The following is a 7162-nucleotide window of genomic DNA, read 5'->3' on the forward strand; positions in this document are numbered from 1 at the left end:
GAGCGACCATAAGGATCCACCAGCCGAAGCAAACACGCGGAGAAGAAGACAAGGACAGTGATGCCCTTTCCTGAGGGCTCGGGGCCATTCTGGAACCTTGTTTCCTAGGAAGCTGCTGGGAACAGGGCTCAGGGACCCAACATCCAGGGCAGGTACTGGGCAGAGTCCAGACTCCACGTACATACCAGGTGGGGAACAGGGGTCTGGAGAGGAGACCAGAGACAGGAGACGCCCCTTCGCCATGAGGCCCCCAGGTCTCTCCCTCTCTGGCCCAGGAAGAAAGCCCCGGGCTCCAGCAGCAGCAGCAAGGCCTGTTCAGAGCCTCCTGCGCTGGCCTCCCCTGCGTTCAGAGAGCTTTCCTGGGCCCCTCTGCAATCTCAGGTCCTTGACCCAAGAACCCAGGAAGCATAATCCCATCGTCACTGCCCCAACTCAAACAGGAAACCCCAGGCTCCTTCCAGAGGCGCTCTTCCTCCCGAAGCCCTCAGATCTACTTGGGGGACAGGTGGTTTTGTTGCTGTAGTTGTCATTGTGACTCCTGGGGTTTTCTCTCAAGCAATTTCCAAAGGAACCAGAGAAGGACAGAACTCGGGGAGGCTGAGGGGGACTACCAGCCTGGGTGCTAAGGACACTGCACAAGCCTGGAACCACCTGGCTCCAGGAGCCCAGCCGTCCTCCAGGGAACGTTCCCCGTGAAGCTCGGGTGTCCTTTCTCCTCTCTTCCCTCCGTCCCTGTGGATACTCCCCACTCCGTGTACTGCCCCTTACACCTTGCCCTCCGCCCCTCCCCACCAAGTTCCTGCAAACACCCACAACTTTCCTGGTGACAACCAGAGCAGGAATCGGGGGTCCCACCATCGGGGTCAAGAGAACATGGAGCACAAGTCAAGGGCACGTTCTCCTGTTTGAGTTCCTATAACTCATGAGATGTACCGATTCTGGGCCCGAGATGGACCACCCTGCTTATCCTGTGAGTCCACCACTGTCCTTGACGACACTTCAGAAGTGAAATGCCCCAGCCCCGCCTGCCTGCTGCAGCAAAGGTCCCCCTCGGGGTGGAGGTCCCGCTGCACAGCAATGGGAAGATGCGCTCAGGACATGCAGAGAGAAACCAGGGCCCAGGACCCGACCCTGCCATGTCCCTGCCTGTGCAGGCAGTGGGAAGACCTGAGGGGGAGTCCTGCCACCCCCTCCACCTGCCCCCATCCTACAACCCCAAACCTTTCACAGGCCTGTGCCTGGGAACCTTCCAAGATCTCATACCAAAAGGGACGCAGAGGCTGCTGGGGCAGGAAGACTGAGCAACGTCCCACCTGCTCGCATCTTGTTCCAGAGGACGAGTTCTCCCCTCGCCCCTCCTGCTCTGGTCTTCTCCCACCTCCTCTGGTTTTGACCAGTGGGTCCTTCCCAGTCTCACTCTGCCAACAGCTAAGGTGGGACCAGCTAACCAAAATGGCTTCCCTTTTCCTTCTTAACCTGCAGACAGGACATGGGAAGATGTTAGAATCCATCAGGGAACAATTCAGGCCTCTCTCGGGGTCTCTGCTCCCTCCTTGCTGTTGTTCCTCGTGATCTGAAGTGGCTGAAATAGTCTCGAGGTTTCTGCCCACATGTCCCCTCCTGCTGGTGGCCCTGCCAGGTATCAGAGGCTCTGTTCTCTTGGCCTAGAGAAAGAGGCAGAGCAGAAAGAAGAAATAACCAAACAGGCTCCATGACTTGGTTTCCAACAAGACTCGCCCCGGGTGGAGGATGGGGAGTAGGGAAGGGGGTGTTGAGAACCCAGGGGACCAGATGTAAAGAGAGGACGACTCCCTCTGAGTCTACAAAGAGGTTTGCCCTTCCCTCCACCCTGTGTGACTGGAGAAAGAAGAGAGAGGGAGCCCAGCAAGGCCAGAGAGGGGCCTACAGCCACCTGCTAGCAGCACAGCAAGGGGCGGCCATGAGTGTGCAGCCTCAGGGCTTTCCAGACCCCCAGCTCAGCACGGAAGCTGCCGAGACAGGCCGAACCCAATGCCTCTGAGGGCTGGGACAAAGGTTGGTGGAGCAGCAACTGGCGCTGGCCTGATGCCTCACACCCTGGCACCGGGGGAGAACCCAGAACCACAGCACGGCTCTGGGGAAGGGTGACCAGGGAGGAACTTCTTATTTCCTATCACCATGCAGATGAAAAGGCACAGCCACTGCCGCGTGACATCTGGGTTCTTCTTCAAGGCAAAAATAAACGCAAGCTTGTCAATGGATTCCAAGTGTGTTTTTATTTTTGCTTTTCTTTCAGGGACCCAGCAGTCTAAGAGCCTAGGATCTCCATCCGCTGGTAAAAGGAGCCTGAGGCTGAGGCCTCTCTGTAGCCTTGGGGGGACCCAGGTGCCACCATCCCCCTCCAAGCCTTCCTGGACTTGGGCTCTTGCTTGCAGACAGTGGGGTGCACGTTCCCTCCTATGTGCCTCTCTCTTTACTTCAGAAGGGGAGAGAGAACTTGCCTAGGAAAACAAACCAGATTCTTCTATTAACTACCATCCCCACCCAACGACCTAAGTTTTGTTTTATTTTGGTACTGAGGATTGATCCTAGGGGTACTAGGGGCACTTCACCACTAAGCCACATCCCCAGGCCCCCCCCCCTTTTTTTTTGAGTCAGGGTCCTGCTAAGTTGCTGAAGCTGGCCTTGAACTTGGAATCCTCCTGCCTCAGCCTCCCAAACTGTTGGAATTATGGGCATGTGACACCACACCTGGCCTGGCTTTAAGATTTTAAAAATATAAAAACAGTTTTGTCCCCCCTGGAGTGGCTCAGTTGAGGCCACTTTACAGGAAGGGGTGGGCTCCCCAGAGGAGAGCGGGGCCATGACAGGAGAGAGAAGGGACAAACCTCTATTGCCAAACACAGCCTGTTCCTGACACCACAAAGTCGCAGGGGAAGCCCAGCTCAGGGATGTCCCAGGGACACCAGGCTGGACTTGGGGAAAAGGACATGAGTGGGCACTTCAAGGCCTGTGCGGCTGAGCTGCTGTAACATGCAGGGCTGCATCCGTGTCTCTGGGAGTCCCTGACTAAGCACTGCACAGAGGGAACCCATGGCCTCCTCTGACTTAGGGATATTAGAACCGGACACCCTGGCCCCCTTGAGACAGGCTCACAGGGCAAGTGTTTGAGGCTCTGGCACCGCTGTTAGTGACCTCAGACTTCCACTGCTAGCTCAGTGGCAGTAGCAAGCTGCTGTGCCAATGTTTTTTGTGAGTTGAGGTGTGCGTGGGCCACATGATGCTGCACCCAACATCACTCAGATGACACATGGTGACCGAGGTCACTGGTGAGTCAGACATACCACCAACTCTGCTCCTGAGCCCTGTGCCCACCACAGGTTGCCCCCACTCTGAGAAAGAAGACCTCTCACCTTCACCCAGAGCCCCCAGCCCAGCCTTGGGCTTTCCCATCTGACAGCATGTACCCCGAGGTTGCTTTTTAAAATTTGCACAAAAGTTTTATACCCCAAGTTATCAAAGCCTCTGTAGGAGGGACTCCCACGTACAGGATCCCCTCATGGTAATGCAGAGAGAGCCACACTGTGGCCATCAGTATACAAGTGACGTCAACTGTGCAGCCACTTGGTGCACACAAAGGTGACACAAAGCATACGGGAAAACAGGCTAGAACACTCGAGAGGCCTGACCAGCTGAGCACCAGAAGGAGCCCAGACACAGCCTACTTCTTGGCTGGTTGTGCTTCAGTGCTCCTATCCTGTGCGCCAAGAGCTGCTAGTGCCAGGGTCTGCCATATACAGGTGACCCATATATGCCACAGCCAGGCCAGAGCAAGTCTTCCCAGAGGCATTCAGGTAGACATGTGGAGGCAGTGAAGGGTAATTAACGCTCATCAGAACTTTTGAGGTTAAAATAAAAGCTTCCCACTGCAAATTGGTGCAACCAATCTGGAAAGCAGTATGGAGATTCCTTGGACAACTTGGACTGGAACCACCATTAGACTCAGCTATCCCACTCCTCGGTTTATACCCAAAGGACTTAAAAACAGCATACTACAGGGACACAGCCACATCAATGTTTATAGCAGCACAATTCACAATAGCTAAATTGTGGAACCAACCTAGATGCCCTTCAAGAGATGAATGGATAAAAAATACCTGTGGTATTTATACACAATGGAATATTACTCAGCATTAAAAGAGAATTAAATCGTGGCATTTGCAGGTAAATGGATGGAGTTGGAGAACATAATGCTAAGGGAAGTAAGTCCAGTCCCAAAAAACCAAAGGCTGAATGTTTTCTCTGATAAGTGGATGCTGATCCATAATGAGGGTGAGGGGAGCATGGGAGGAATGGAGGAACTTTGGAGGTAGGAAAGATGGTGGAATGAGATGGAAATCATTGCCCTAAGTACATGTATGAAGACACAAATGGCGTGACTCTACTTTGTGTACAACCAGAGAAATTTAAAATTGTGCTCCATTTGTGTACTATGAATCGAAATGCATCCTGCCATCATGTATAACAAATTACAACAAATAAATTAATTAATTAAAAAATAAATATAAACTTCCCCAAGAGCCTCGCTCACAGATAGATGATGGCTTTGAGACCTCCAGCCATGAGTCTCTCAGGGCTCTATCAGTGCCAAGGACTGACTGACAGACACTCTCTAAGGAGCAGAAAAGAAAGCTAATACCAAGCTGTGACACCCAGGTCCTCAGCACCTGGCCTGCGATGATTCCTACCACCACAGTAATTGATTACGTGCATCCCAAAAGCCTGATGAATTGTATATGGGCCAAAAGTCCCTCTGCCCTTAAGAGCTCAGTGCAGTGGAAAGGGCAGAACTTCAGGGCAGAGACCTGGGCTCAATTCCCAGTGGGATCCAGGAGCAATCCCTGAACTTCCACCCAGGCCCCTCTCTCCTCCTGACTACCTGAGGCAGGTGTGCTCATGGCCAGCCTGCCTTTTCCTCTCCACACCTGACACCACTCTCCTGTGGGTGCCTCTGGCTCCTGGCTCTCAGCCTGTGTCCTCATTTTCCTACCCGGTTCCAGGACCTCTGTGCGTGGCTCTCTGCTGCCACCCTCTGGCCCTCGTCAGCTACACCTTCAAAGCATCTGGGCTAGCAACCACCTTTGGTCAATTACATTTAAGAGACTTTGTCAAAAACAACAGACCAAGAAGCTGGGCTCCAAGGTGCACACCTGTGACCCCAACGGCTCAGGAGGCGGAGGCAGGAGGATAGCAAGTTCGAGGCCAGCCTGAGCAACTTAGTGAGGTTCTAAGCAACTCAGAGAGATCCTGATTCAAAATGAAAAGGACTGGGAGTGTTGCTCAGTGGTAGAGCAGCTCTGGGGTCCATCCCAATACCAAAAACAAACAAGGCAAAAGAACCACAGATCAACAATCACAAAGAAAACTAAAAACCAATCTCTCTTCTGAATATACATACAAGAATCCTCAAGAAAATACTAGCCTACTAAATCCAGAAACATAAGAAAGGAATTATGTACCATGAAAACATGGGATTTATCTTAGGAAGTCAAGGTTGATTTAACATCTGAGAATCAACTAACGTGACACATCATATCAATAAAGTCGAAACACACATATATATGATCAACTCAATAGGCACAGAACAAGCATTTGACAAAATCGAGCTCTTTTTGTAATAAAACACATTATAAACCAGAAGGGGGCATCCTCACCTCAACCTAAGGAAAGGCATCTACAAAACCCACTGCTGAAATTAGTCTTGCTATGGAAAGAACGTGTGCTTTCCCCCAAGGTCAGGAACCACCGGTCAAGGGTGTCTGCATTTGCCACTTATGAGGTCTGAAACTGTACGGGGTGTTTGTTTCTGCGTTCCTAATAACATACCATCTTTTTAAAATAAGAGGTTGCAAAATATGTCAACAAGTCTAGAAAATAACCCATTTGCTCAGCACCCATCTTCCTGAAATCTCAAGAATTTGCCCTTTTGTTTCAGATCTTTAAAAAAAATAAAGGAAAAATGTTTTAGAAACTGATAAAACTCCAGGGGCACCTACAGGCTGCTTTCAACATTTATTATGACAAATAATGCCGTGATCAACATGAATGCATGTGAGTCTTCCCTAGAATGAAGGCTGTAAAGTGAAATTTCTTTGTCATACAGCATGCAAATTTTAAAATTTATTAGATTTCATCCTTACCTTTCCCGGGCCAGGTTGTGCATGCCTGTCATCCCAGCAGCTTGGAAAGCAGGGGAATCAGGTGTTGGAAGCCAGCCTCAGCAACTTAGCAAGGCTCTAAGCAACTCAGCGATACCCTGTCTTTAAATAACTTTAAAAAGGGCTGGGGCTGTGGTTCCGTGGTTCTGTGATCGAGTGCTGCTGGGTTCAATCCCTAGTACAAAAAAAAAAAAACACACAACAGTTCATCTTCACCGAGACTTGGTAGCATCAAGCTTTCTCCTGTCAAGCTGACGGCTGTGACAGGATGGTAACAGGTTGTGTGATAAGCTGTGAAGCTTTAACATCTTTTAAGATGTTTACAAGTTTCTCTTCTGTGCTTCGCCGCTTGGTAGCCTTTGCCCAATTTGCTGTTGGGGTGCTTTTAGTTTCCACATGTTCTCTCTTCTATGCCCTGTGTTTTATGTTCTACATTTTTACATGTCCTATGTGTGAATAATTTACTAGTTTTATGCTGTACAGATGTCCTTGCAAAGACTGCAGCTTGTCTTTTGAAGTTGCTTATGGTATCTTCTACAGAATTTGGATCTGGTCAAAAGTATCAATGTTTCCCTTTGTGGTTAGTCCTTTTTGCATGTTCTTTAAAAAAAAATGATATCCTTCCACCAGGTGCAGTGGCCCACACCCATAATCCCAGTGATTTGGGGGGCTGAGGCAGGAGGATAGAAAGTTTCAGGCCAGCCTCGGCAATTTAGCAGGACCCTAAGCAACTTAGCAAGACCGTATTTCAAAATGAAAAATAAAAAGGGATGCTGGAGATATGGCTCAAGGTTAAGCACCATTGGGTTAAATCCCAGATACCAAAAAATATGTATAGTCGTTTCATTCATCAACCAAATACTCCAGGTACCACCCAACGTTACTGCCAGTGGAAGGGTGACCGATACATTTTTTGGAGGGTATTTTGGCAAATGGTGTTAACAGCCTTTAAAAATGTATACATA

The sequence above is a fragment of the Marmota flaviventris genome, chromosome 1 (assembly GCF_047511675.1).
Source record: "Marmota flaviventris isolate mMarFla1 chromosome 1, mMarFla1.hap1, whole genome shotgun sequence".
Taxonomy (NCBI): Eukaryota; Metazoa; Chordata; class Mammalia; order Rodentia; family Sciuridae; genus Marmota; species Marmota flaviventris.